Source organism: Coregonus lavaretus (genome assembly GCF_964263955.1).
Source record: "Coregonus lavaretus genome assembly, chromosome: 2".
Taxonomy (NCBI): Eukaryota; Metazoa; Chordata; class Actinopteri; order Salmoniformes; family Salmonidae; genus Coregonus; species Coregonus lavaretus.
In genome coordinates, this window is record NC_139989.1 from 71,808,239 (window position 1) to 71,822,607 (window position 14,369).

Here is a 14,369-nt window from a genome sequence, read left to right on the forward strand (position 1 = left end):
TTGTAGGAGTATATCTCCAAGCTGTTTCCCAAAACCATTGTTTCTTTATTTTTACTATGTTCTACATTGTAGAATAATAGTGAAGACATCAAAACTATGAAATAACACATATGGAATCATGTAGTAACCAAAAAAGTGTTAAACAAATCAAAATATATGTTATATTTGAGTTTCTTTAAATAGCCACACTTTGCGTTGATGACAGCTTTGCACACTCTTGGCATTCTCTCAACCAGCTTCACCTGGAATGCTTTTCCAACAGTCTTGAAGGAGTTCCTGCATATGCTGAGCACTTGTTGGCTGCTTTTCCTTCACTCTGCGGTCCGACTCATCCCAAACCATCTCAATTCGGTTGAGGTCAGGGAATTGTTGAGGCCAGGTCATCTGATGCAGCACTCCTTCACTCTTCTTCTTGGTAAAATAGCCCTTACACAGCCTGTACTTGTGCTGAAAAACCAATGATAGTCCCACTAAGTGCAAACCAGATGGGATGGCGTATCGCTGCAGAATGCAGTGGAAGCCATGCTGGTTAAGTGTGCCTTGAATTCTAAATAAATCACAGACATTGTCACCAGCAAAGCACCACCACACCATAACACCTCCTCCTCCATGCTTTACTGTGGGAAATACACATGCGGAGACCCACACCGCGTCTCACAAAGACACAGCGGTTGGAACCATAAATCTCAAATTTGGACTCCAGACCAAAGGACACATTTTGACCGGTGTAATGTCCATTGCTCGTGTTTCTTGGCCCAAGCAAGTCTCTTCTTATTATTGGTGTCCTTTAGTAGTGGTTTCTTTGCAGCAATTCGACCATGAAGGCCTGATTCACACAGTCTCCTCTGAACAGTTGATGTTGAGATGTATCTGTTACTTGAACTCTGTGAAGCATTTATTTGGGCTGCAATTTCTGAGGCTGGTAACTCTAATGAACGTATCCTCTGCAGCAGAGGTAACTCTGGGTCTTCCATTCCTGGGGCGGTCCTCATGAGAGCCAGCTTCATCATAGCGCTTGATGGTTTTTGTGACTACACTTGAAGAAACTCTCAAAGTTCTTGAAATGTTCTGTATTGACTTACCTTCATGACTTAAAATAATGATGGACTGTCATTTCTTTTTGCTTTTTTGAGCTGTTCTTGCTATAATATGGACTTGGTCTTTTAACAAATAGGGTTATCTTCTGTATACCTCCCTACCTTGTCACAACACAACTGATTGGCTCAAATGCATTAAGAAGGAAAGAAATTCCACAAATTAACTTTTAAGAAGGCACACCTGTTAATTGAAATGCATTCCAGGTGACTACCTCATGAAGCTGGTTGAGAGAATGCCAAGAGTGTGCAAAGCTGTCATCAAGGCAAAGGGTGGCTATTTGAAGAATCTCAAATACAAAATGTATTTTTGTTTAACACTTTTTTGGTTACCACATGATTCCATATGTGTTATTTTATAGTTTTAATGTCTTCACTATTATTCTACAATGTAAAAATTAGTAAAAATAAAGAAAAACCCTGGAATGAGTAGGTGTGTCCAAACGATGTCGGGAAGATTATGATATCAATAGTGTAGAAAACAGCGGGCAGGGCGGTAAACCCAGGTAACTGTCGAAAAAAGGCAAACACCCTACGCATCGCAGAAATGGGAATTGTAACCTGACTCACACTGTCCCCTACAAAAGTCCTGTGCTTCGACTACTCAGACCCCTCACATGTCCGGGCCATAAATTCTGATGGCCTCACAGACACCATACCACTTCTGACACCAATGTAGCGAACAGTGGAGCAGGGAAGAAAACCCAGGTTGCATGTGTAAAAGGCAAACAACCTACGCATCACGCCGTTGGCGCCAATTGGTTTACTTGGTTGGAATTGTGACGTGGCTCATTTAGCGAGGATCGCTACAATATAGTAGAACTATGATACAATTACAGTTATCATATGAAATGTTAAATGTAGAACTATAATATATACATATATTGAATTTGACTTGCCCATATTCAGTTAGCTCCATTTTGTATGATTAAACTGACACGTACCTGTCTCATTAGAAGTCGACTGTTAGGTCTGAGTGTTTTACTTCCATTCACTGTACAAAAATTACACCATACATTTAATTTCTCTACCACTTTATAATAATCCCTGGAAAGATTCTCACCTTGTAGCCTGAATTCACAACCAGAACATGTCAAGCCGTTGAGATATTTTCAGTTCTGCTGAGAGAGCACCTTCCTGATGACTGGCACTCTGTGTATTCTTAAGGGTGAAGTCTGAGTTGGAATGTGAAGCTAACTGAAATGTAGATAAGCTTTGAAAAAACAGTATATCTAGCTTGCATCATAGTCCACCCCTCAGGCTACGTTCAGGTTTCAGCATGAGGCAGACATCAACAGCCGAGTTGTAGGCTACAACCTGGGTCGTATTCATTAGTTTACACCACAGACAACAGTTTTAAAATGTTGCATAAACAGTATATAAGCTGTACAACGTGACCTAACGGTTTCTGTTGCCAAACGTTTTGCTACGGTGGGCACTAATGAACACACAGCCTTTCCACAATATTTATTTTTATCTCTTTCACACAGCAAACCTTCCTGAGTGAAAAGAGTTAACAGTAGATTAGAAAGAGAAAATGTTGTTGCTTGTTGTGTTTTAAGCCTGTTTTGAGAAGACAAGTCTATAGACCTATGATACAGTACACTCTTAGAAAAAATAGTTCCAAAAGGGTCCTCTGGCTGTCCCCATAGGAGAACGCTTTTGGGTTCCAGGTAAAACCCTTCTGGCTTCCATGTAGAACCCTCTGTGGAAAGGATTCTTCATGGAACCCAAAAGGGTTCTACCTAGGACCAAAAAGGGTTCTACAAAGGCTCTCCTATGGGGACAGCCAAATAACCCTTTTAGATTCTAGATAGTGTAGGAGTGATCACCCTGGGGCACACAGTTGGAAACAGAACGAATTCACATCCCACATCTAATTTATATTGAAAACATGTTAAGGACAGTAGGCCTATTATAACACTATAACAATATCATCAACTATATGAATACACGTAACAATATCATCAACTATATGAATACACATAACAATATCATCAACTATATGAATACACATAACAATATCATCAACTATATTAATACACATTACAATATCATCAACTATATTAATACACATAACAATATCATCAACTATATTATTACACATAACAATATCATCAACTATATTATTACACATAACAATTTCATCAACTATATTAATACACGTATTATTATTATAACTCCTCTCTCCCCAGGGGTAACAGCTCCTCTCTCCCCAGGGGTAGCAGCTCCTCTCTCCCCAGGGGTAGCAGCTCCTCTCTCCCCAGGGGTAACAGCTCCTCTCTCCCCAGGGGTAACAGCTCCTCTCTCCCCAGGGGTAGCAGCTCCTCTCTCCCCAGGGGTAACAGCTCCTCTCTCCCCAGGGGTAGCAACTCCTCTCTCCCCAGGGGTAGCAGCTCCTCTCTCCCCAGGGGTAACAGCTCCTCTCTCCCCAGGGGTAGCAACTCCTCTCTCCCCAGGGGTAGCAACTCCCCTCTCTCCAGGGTTAGAAGTTCCTCTCTCCCCAGGGGTAGCAACTCCTCTCTCTCCAGGGGTAGCAACTCCTCTCTCTCCAGGGTTAGAAGTTCCTCTCTCCCCAGAGGTAGAAACTCCTCTCTCCCCAGGGGTAGCAACTCCTCTCTCCCCAGGGGTAGCAACTCCTCTCTCTCCAGGGGTAGAAGTTCCTCTCTCCCCAGGGGTAACAACTCCTCTCTCCCCAGGGGTAGCAGTTCCTCTCTCCAGGGGTAACAACTCCTCTCTCCTCAGGGGTAGCAACTCCTCTCTCTCCAGGGGTAGCAACTCCTCTCTCCCCAGGGGTAGAAGTTCCTCTCTCCAGGGGTAACAACTCCTCTCTCCCCAGGGGTAGAAGTTCCTCTCTCCAGGGGTAACAACTCCTCTCTCCCCAGGGGTAGCAACTCCTCTCTCTCCAGGGGTAGCAACTCCTCTCTCCCCAGGGGTAGAAGTTCCTCTCTCCAGGGGTAACAACTCCTCTCTCCCCAGGGGTAGCAACTCCTCTCTCCCCAGGGGTAGCAACTCCCCTCTCCCCAGGGGTAGCAACTCCTCTCTCCCAGAGGTAACAGTAGTGGTAGTCGGTGGTGGTGGTTGTAGCTGTGACTGGAATGAGGCCTGTCCAGGGGCTTTTCTAGAATTTGAAGACATTGGGGCTTAGCCCAAAGACAGTGTGGGGGTCCGGAGCATTTCAACAGCTAAATGCATGCATTTGATGCACTTTGAGATGAACATTGAGAGATTAGAACATTGGGAGACTAGATATTTCTCAGGTAACTTGCACCTTCCCACCTGCCACAGCAGACACTGTCAGTACTCAATTACAGTTGCTTCTGTGGGTCTCTCTACTCTGGAACACTCTGTACTCTGGAACACTGTCTACTCTGGAACACTCTCTACTCTGGAACACTCTCTACTCTGGAACACTCTCTACTCTGGAACACTCTCTACTCTGGAACACTCTCTACCATGGAACACTCTCTACTCTGGAACACTCTCTACTCTGGAACACTCTCTACTCTGGAACACTCTCTACTCTGGAACACTCTCTACTCTGGAACACTCTCTACTCTGGAACACTCTCTACCATGGAACACTCTCTACTCTGGAACACTCTCTACCATGGAACACTCTCTACTCTGGAACACTCTCTACCACGGAACACTCTCTACTCTGGAACACTCTCTACTCTGGAACACTCTCTACCATGGAACACTCTCTACTCTGGAACACTCTCTACCATGGAACACTCTCTACCATGGAACACTCTCTACTCTGGAACACTCTCTACCATGGAACACTCTCTACTCTGGAACACTCTCTACTCTGGAACACTCTCTACTCTGGAACACTCTCTACTCTGGAACACTCTCTACTCTGGAACACCCTCTACCCTGGAACACTCTCTAATCTGGAACACTCTCTACTCTGGAACACTCTCTACGCTGGAACACTCTCTACTCTGAAACACTCTCTACTCTGGAACACTCTCTACCATGGAACACTCTCTACTCTGGAACACTCTCCACCCTGGAACACTCTCTCACTCTGGAACACTGTCTACTCTGGAACACTCTCTACTCTGGAACACTCTCTACTCTGGAACACTCTCTACTCTGGAACACTCTCTACTATGGAACACTCTCTACTCTGGAACACTCTCTACTCTGGAACACTCTCTACTCTGGAACACTCTCTACTCTGGAACACTCTCTACTCTGGAACACTCTCTACTCTGGAACACTCTATACTCTGGAACACTCTCTACTCTGGAACACTCTCTACCATGGAACACTCTCTACTCTGGAACACTGTCTCACTCTGGAACACTCTACTCTGGAACACTCTCTAGCCTGGAACACTCTCTAGCCTGGAACACTCTCTACTCTGGAACACTCTCTACTCTGGAACACTCTCTACTCTGGAACACTCTCTACTCTGGAACACTCTCTACCATGGAACACTCTGTACTCTGGAACACTTTCTCACTCTGGAACACTCTACTCTGGAACACTCTCTACTCTGGAACACTCTCTACTCTGGAACACTCTCTACTCTGGAACACTCTCTACTCTGGAACACTGTCTCACTCTGGAACTCTCTACTCTGGAATACTCTCTACCCTGGAACACTCTCTACTCTGGAACACTCTCTACTCTGGAACACTCTCTACTCTGGAACACTCACTACTCTGGAACACTCTCTACTCTGGAACACTCTCCACTCTGGAACACTCTCTACTCTGGAACACTCTCTACTCTGGAACACTCTCTAGTCTGGAACACTCTCTACTCTGGAACACTCTCTACTCTGGAACACTATCTACTCTGGAACACTCTCTACTCTGGAACACTCTCTACTCTGGAACGCTGTCTCACTCTGGAACACTCTACTCTGGAATACTCTCTACCCTGGAACACTCTCTACTCTGCAACACTCTCTACTCTGGAACACTGTCTACTCTGGAACACTCTCTACTCTGGAACACTCTCTACTCTGGAACACTCTCTACTCTGGAACACTCTCTACTCTGGAACACTCTCTCACTCTGGAACACTGTCTACTCTGGAACACTCTCTACTCTGGAACACTCTCTACTCTGGAACACTCTCTACTCTGGAACACTCTCTACTCTGGAACACTCTCTACCATGGAACACTCTCTACTCTGGAACACTCTCTACTCTGGAACACTCTCTACTCAGGAACACATACATCTACAGTGTATTGCCAAAAACCACTCAAGAACTTTAAAACATAGACTCTGACCTGTCCAATGAGCCAAACTGATTAAAGAATCCCACAGTACACAAACTATCTCTCTCTCTCTCTCTCTCTCACTCTCTCTCTCTCTCTCTCTCTCTCTCTCTCTCTCTCTCTCTCTCTCTCTCTCTCTCTCTCTCTCTCTCTCTCTCTCTCTCTCTCTCTCTCTCTCTCTCTCTCTCTCTCTCTCTCTCTCTCTCTCTCTCTCACACACACACACCAAAAACAAAAAAAAATCACATCAAACAAAACAGTATTGTGCTTTTAAAACTCACATCACTGTGATTGATCCATTTGAAGAAAGAAGTTCAACAGGTTGAAACTGAGTGAAAAACATGGTTGTTGTGGATGTTGTATATTATGTATACACATAGGCTATATATGAGCCCAAGCCCCAAAAAAACGAATGATAAAATAATGATTTTGCCATTATCCAATACATAGCCTACTGCATATTACACACGGCAGAAAAACATTAAAAACAGAAAAAGGATTTAAGATGTCTTCGGTACATAATTGGTCTAGCCTTGACTCCACAATTAAACACATTCTAGTAATGTCCTTTGAGTGATGACTGTATTATTATACATACTGGATGGACTGGTTACCTTATGTTACGCTCCACACTTCCTATCCATGAGTCTGGGAGAGAACGTATAGGCCCAAGCCATGCTGTTGGTTCATTGATTGTGCAGGGCAGCTTACAGAGTTAGCCTTCCGGTTTACAGAATTAGATTTTAATATAGTCTAGTAATAGGAAGAAAACAAATATGTTCATAATTAATAGGATGACATATTACTTTTAGCTACAGAATATCTCACCACCGTGCGTTTCCATCTCCTCCCCTCTATCCGAGCGCGCAGAGAGAAGGGCTGTCAACAGTTTAGTGAAATATGTTTCTTTGGGAAAACATGTTACTATTGATGATCCAAAACAGATTCCACCTGGTTTCCCAAATGAAGCACTGGGTAGCTGCAGGAACAGGGTTGGAGAGCCCATGGCATACAGAGTTTGGGCGGAATATCACCAATCGCGCAGCGAGAGGCTGCATGCTCCTCAAACAGAGGGTAGTGCGTACGGCCCAGTACATCACTGGTGCCAAGCTTCCTGCCATCCAGGACCTCTATACCAGGCGGTGTCAAAGGAAGGCCCTCAAAATTGTCAAAGACTCCAGCCACCCTAGTCATAGACTGTTCTCTCTGCTACCGCACGGCAAGCGGTACCGGAGTGCCAAGTCTAGGTCCAAAAGACTTCTCAACAGCTTCTACCCCCAAGCCATAAGACTCCTGAACAGCTAATCATGGCTACCCAGGCTATTTGCACTGCCCTCCCAACCCCCACCCCACCTTTTTACGCTGCTGCTACTCTGTTAATTATTTATGCATAGTCACTTTAACTCTACCCACATGTACATATTACTTCAACTACCTCAACTAGCCGGTGCCCCCGCACATTGACACTGCACCGGTACCCCCCTGAATATATAGCCTCCCTACTGTCACTTTATTTTACTTCTGCTCTTTTTTTCTCAACACTTTTTTGTTGTTGTTTTATTTTACTTTTTTATTAAAAATAAATGCACTGTTGGTTAGGGGCTGTAAGTAAGCATTTCACTGTAATGTCTGCACCTGTTGTATTCGGCGCATGTGGCCAATACAATTTGATTTTATTTGATTTGATTTTTGGAGTGAAATAACGAGAGTATACACAGCATATGATTGAAAAACTAAAAACGAATAGGCAGGAAAGCAGCCTCCATTCGCTAGTCGAGCTGTTCCCCTGACCCTGTTCATGCCCATTTGATAATCGGACATTATAAATCGAAACCAATCGTAAAATATTAAGGCCAGGCACCACAGGCAAAACATTGTGATTTTGCTTCCATCTGTCAATGTTCCGATTTTGGGATATTTTGGAACTATAACTTCCATACTTTCATAAAATGTACAATTACATTGGCAATAATGTATATAAATACTTGATTTGTATCATTTTATCCCAACTCCGTCAACTACACCTAGCATAAATGTCGTTTTTGTTAGCATGTTTCATGTAGAACTTCAACAGCTATTTTTCAAACTGTCCATGTTGAATCATATATAATTCAACAGCTTGTTTTCCGGAGCAGATCGTTACAGTCCATATATGTCTATATTCTTTGTGACGTAGTGCTGAAAGAGGCGGCATTTACTGACATCCGATTGGTTACTGACATTTAATGGCACTTTCCGGCAACCTGATTGGTTAAAATGCCTCATGTGCCGCACAGCGCTTCCTCGTTTGAGAATATCTCCCGCGAGGAATCCACGTAAAGAGAGACAACACGAGAAAATCTCGAAGAATATACCTACAGTATGTGAATAAAAAATAGGCGATCTCTGTTAGCCAATGCGAGAAAAGCAGTGTATGAAAGAAAACATGAGCCTGATCAGCCGATCCAGGCAGTGGCAGTACAGGTAGAGGAGGAAAAGGAGGAGGCCGGCAGCAGCGCGTCGAGACGCACATTAGTTGAGATGAAGATGACAGCTAGCAGCGATCAACCAGACAGCAGACAGACAGACAGCCAACAGTGGCTTTTATTCCACATGTCACAAAGAAACCAACTTGTACATGATTTGATTTGCCCTAAGTGTCTAAACACTGGACTGAAAATCACCATAGACCCCCACCAACCAGGGATTCTGTAATTCTGTCATGATAGAATGGGCACCCTGTGAAGGTGATCGTGATGCATTTAGGAGGAGTGTTTACACTTCCTCCAGGCTGCAGGAGGGCTCCAGGGGAGATGTGGCATTTTATATAAATGTGAGGATGGTTCTTCTAGCACACAAACGTGGACTTGGTTATGCAGCTCTAAAGAAAATAAACAAAGTCCTAGGGATTCCTTCCCTGAGTCTCAGCTCATATCAGAGACATGACAGGAGAGTGACAGGTCAATAAAAAGGGAGAGTAGCCCATTATTGTCAGGTGACTTGCTGTGGATAAATAATATTTAGTAGCCAACTGTGATTACTGAGAAATTAGCTTTACATAAAGTAAATGCATGCTGATATGCTAATATGTACATAGGGTAACATGCTGATATGCTAATATGTACATAGGGTAACATGCTGATATGCTAATATGTACACAGGGTAACATGCTGATATGCTAATATGTACATAGGGTAACATGCTGATATGCTAATATGTACATAGGGTAACATGCTGATATGCTAATATTTACATAGGGTAACATGCTGATATGCTAATATGTACATAGGGTAACATGCTGATATGCTAATATGTACATAGGGTAACATGCTGATATGCTAATATGTACATAGGGTAACATGCTGATATGCTAATATGTACATAGGGTAACATGCTGATATGCTAATATGTACATAGGGTAACATGCTGATATGCTAATATGTACATAGGGTAACATGCTGATATGCTAATATGTACATAGGGTAACATGCTGATATGCTAATATGTACACAGGGTAACATGCTGATATGCTAATATGTACATAGGGTAACATGCTGATATGCTAATATGTACATAGGGTAACATGCTGATATGCTAATATGTACATAGGGTAACATGCTGATATGCTAATATGTACATAGGGTAACATGCTGATATGCTAATATGTACACATGGTAACATGCTGATATGCTAATATGTACATAGGGTAACATGCTGATATGCTAATATGTACATAGGGTAACATGCTGATATGCTAATATGTACATAGGGTAACATGCTGATATGCTAATATGTACATAGGGTAACATGCTGATATGCTAATATGTACATAGGGTAACATGCTGATATTTAGTCCTGCAGTTATGACTGTAATGTCGACAGACATCATAATAAGTACTTTTTCCCCCACTTTAGTAGCAGAGATTCAGAGAGGGCAACAGCCAATGGGGAGTGCTGCAAAGCTAATTAGAATACGCAGATATAGACCCAGACATAGCAGAGTTGCTGAAGGAGGATGAGGATGCCATCATAGACATTCATGGATCTTTTGATGGCTCTTGGCACAAGAGAGGATTCACTTCCAACTATGGGATAGGTGTGTTCATTGGTGCTGGTACCAGCCAGCCCTAGAAAATGGTGAAGATCCACCCAGTCGCAAAAAACACGAAGGCCATACCAGTGGCGGCTCCTGAAAAAATTCTCAGGGGGGGCAATTTTTCTGACGATTTAGGTGACCTACACACATTTTTAAAAAGATATGTCCAGCAACAACATGAAGACAGGGGCAGCATATAAGTCAATACCAGAAGCATTTATTGACTGATCTCAAAAGTGTTGGCTTACAAAAGCAAAATAAGTTATCACAGTAAAAATAATCAAGGGTGTTCTTTCACATTCCTCAACACTGCATAAACAATATGCATTTCCATAAACAAATGAAATATCAGCTGAAAATACAGCATCTTGGTATTTGTTCAGATTGCAGGATCAACAAGAGCTTTTACCACATTTTTTGCCTCATGGTTGAATTGGAAATATGTGCACCTGAGCATAATTCACAACAAGCAAGCAGGAGCTTTTGATAGAGGCTACTGAAAACATTGATGCAAGTTATTGGTAATAAGAAATTTTTATAGACTTCCATATTCTGCCCTCTTGTATAGATTTGTGAAAATGAACAGTGATAGACATTTCGCCTGAAAACAGAATTTGAAAGTAATTTCTAGAAAAGGTAAACACAGCTATCTGTATGGCTTTGTAAAAATGAACAACCATATTCTGGCCAATTGTATAGATTTGTAAATATGAACAACCATATTCTGGCCAATTGTATAGATTTGTAAAAATGAACATGAACAGATTTTTTATTTTTTTGAATGGCAGTACCTTTCAAACATGTCTGCTTGCAGTAAGGTAGCACTCACAAGGTGGCCAGAGAAAGATAACCTTTCTTTGGTGTGATCCAGGATGGTGTTGCAGACCTCTTCAGACAGCCTCTGCTTCTCCTCTTCTCTCAAAGCTGTTCTGGGTCTTTTGGCTCCTGTTGCTTCTTGCAGCTGCTGTTGAGAGGAGTCCCTGAAGGCAAACAGACCAATGTGTTTTTTGGCTTTGTACATTATTGTTGTCTATGTGAATGAACCCGTGAATGAATGAACCCGTCCGGATGGCTTCAAAACATTCTATGAGGTCGTCTCGATTCTCGTAGACAGTGTTCACGACTCTGCTGTTGCTAACCTCATCGTTGTGGCGGCGGACAGCTAGTGTCGTAGTAAATATATTCACTCTCCCCAAAGCAGACAATCTCAAACAGCTATCCTTGTGGGTCTTTGACAGCTCATTTTTCTTAATCTTTTCTGAAAGATGTTGCATGTCGGTTACACCAGTCGCTGTCCAAGCGGTGCTGTCTGCCATGCCGCCTTCAGGGTGAAAGAGTAGTTTCTTAGTTACGTTCATGGTTATGTTACGTTACGTATGACGAAAGCGCGTAAGTGCAAGCCCTCAGAAACCCATAGAGATTGTATTGAAAGCTCTGATATTTGAAAAAAAAATATTTTACATTAGAGGCTATGAGAGACTTCTGGGCGATTTTCAACCTGACTGAAATCGCCCCAAAACGGGCGGGGACATTTGAAGCACGACTTTAGCCTGATTGGACATTTATTGGCAGATCAGACGTCTAGATTAGAACACTGAACTACTGTTGCCGTGATATGATTGATTAGAAAAAAAATCCCTTCCTTTTCCCGTTTGGCAGTGCGTCGCCCATATCGCCCTAATGAACACATCGCCCCTGGGCCATACATTCTTTAATTGAGAGGATGCACAGAAAATGGTACCTGTATATCATAGGATGTCAAATGATAACGTCCTCAAAAGAATGTAGCACGGAGGAACCCAGAATGCAAATGAACGTCTGAACTCTAATATGGTCGCGATGCCCCAAAACTGTCTTCTTGGGCAAAAGCTGCATTGCCAGTATGGCAGTAGCCACGTTCAATGAGGGAGCCACTGCTATATCAGATGGGATGGACTAATTGTGTATTGGCAGCACTTTGGTGACACTGGCAGCAATCAGAGAGGAGTTGTGAGAGCTGATGCTGCTTCAATGGAGTGTGACAAGGGGAGGCGCAGGTCACATGACACAGTCAAGATAGTAAAGCGGCACCAGCAACAACTCAAAGAGGGCCGTACATATGGGGCAGGCATAGCTGATTACTGTTCTGCACATTTCAACAGCCATACAAAAGCCTTGGATGTGACACATTGAGCAAAGTGATATGAGAATTTGCCCAAAACTGCATATTTGCCCAACAGACCAGTATTCAAAGCATATGCTCTATTGCTTGAAACAAATGTATTAAACGTGCTGATGTATTTGTAAAAGGTATATTTGATGTTTATTTGTCAGTTTAGAAGTGATATATGAAAAAGAGATACATTTAATGTGACGTAAATGGTCATATTTATGGAAAGTACATTTTAATTGCATTAGCCAATCTTTATCAGCCATGTTCTCTAAATGACATGTTCCCCGTGTGACAATTCATTTTTCTCAGTCTTCAGAGGACATTAACATTATTCCACACACAGGTTCTTAGGTCTTATAGTCAGACTTTTACTGTGGCTTTCTTTGATATCTTGTGTCGTTTTTATTGTAAGTGTCATTTTATTTGTAAATATATGCAAAATATGCATCCGTCATACATGTGAATAGAGTTTTTTTTTTTTTTTTCCATGAAATGACAATATTTTGATAAACTGTTCTGTAAAAGTCTGACCAGTGAGTGTCTGGAAGCAATGTGTTGAAAAAACAGATTCTCCTAATATGCAAATTAGTGCATATTTAAGGAGGTATTGCCTTATTTGCATATTTTACTTTAATAACAAATACAACTTGTAATTCAAAAATATATTGTATTTATGTATACTTTCAACTGGTAAAGTTTCAGTCTGATGAGAGTAAAGGAAAAACAATCCCTTTTAGTCTGTGGTGCTTGGCTTTAAGAGCAGGTAGGATTTAGTTTCTCCCTGTCTCTCGCCCACACTCCAGTACAGTAGGTGGCGGTAATGAAGCATAACGTTGGATGCCAACTGCTGTTAAACCCCTACGTCATTTTACTTGACTGGAGACTCTGGCATAATCTTTATTAATGCCGTGCTGTGCTCAAAACAACTGGAAATTCTGAGCTGGGAAATCTCAGACTTCCGACTTCAATGAGTTCAAGACAACTGGGAAATGGGGAAAAAATGAGCTCCAACTGGAAACATTTGTTTTAAATGGTCATTCAACTCGGAATTCTGGCCTCTTTCTAGAGCTCCGACTGGAAACATTTGTTTAAACGGTCATCCAACTCAAAATTCTGGCCTCTTTCTAGAGCTCCGACTGGAAACATTTGTTTTAAACGGTCATTCAACTGGGAATTTTGGCCTCTTTCTAGAGCTCCGACTGGAAACATTTGTTTTAAACGGTCATCCTACTGGGAATTCTGGCCTCTTTCTAGAGCTCCGACTGGAAACATTTGTTTTAAACGGTCATCCAACTGGGTATTCTGGTCTCTTTCTAGAGCTCCGACTGGAAACATTTGTTTTAAACGGTCATCCTACTGGGAATTCTGGCCTCTTTCTAGAGCTCCGACTGGAAACATTTGTTTTAAACGGTCATCCAACTGGGAATTCTGGTCTCTTTCTAGAGCTCCGACTGGAAACATTTGTTTTAAACGGTCATCCAACTCGGAATTCTGGCCTCTTTCTAGAGCTCCGACTGGAAACATTTGTTTTAAACGGTCCTCCTACTGGGAATTCTGGCCTCTTTCTAGAGTTCCGACTGGAAACATTTGTTTTAAACGGTCATTCAACTGGGAATTCTGGCCTCTTTCTAGAGCTCCGACTGGAAACATTTGTTTTAAACGGTCATCCTACTGGGAATTATGGCCTCTTTCTAGAGCTCCGACTGGAAACATTTGTTTTAAACGGTCATCCAACTGGGAATTCTGGTCTCTTTCTAGAGCTCTGACTGGAAACATTTGTTTTAAACGGTCATCCAACTGGGAAT

At 42.4% G+C, this 14,369-nt stretch overlaps 2 protein-coding genes across 2 annotated transcripts in view; one reads left to right on the top strand and one right to left on the bottom strand.

The window, feature by feature from the left end:
• Positions 1-2,281, bottom strand: part of LOC311150682 (NACHT, LRR and PYD domains-containing protein 3-like) — a 47,453-nt gene extending 45,172 nt beyond the window's left edge. Inside the window, exon 1 of the mRNA XM_084188186.1 lies at positions 2,158-2,281. The gene's annotated coding sequence lies outside the window, so the exon portion shown is untranslated. The remainder of the gene's footprint in view (positions 1-2,157) is intronic.
• LOC311140296 (NACHT, LRR and PYD domains-containing protein 3-like) overlaps positions 1-14,369 on the top strand; it is a 633,219-nt gene that overhangs the window by 111,816 nt on the left and 507,034 nt on the right. The window lies entirely within an intron of this gene.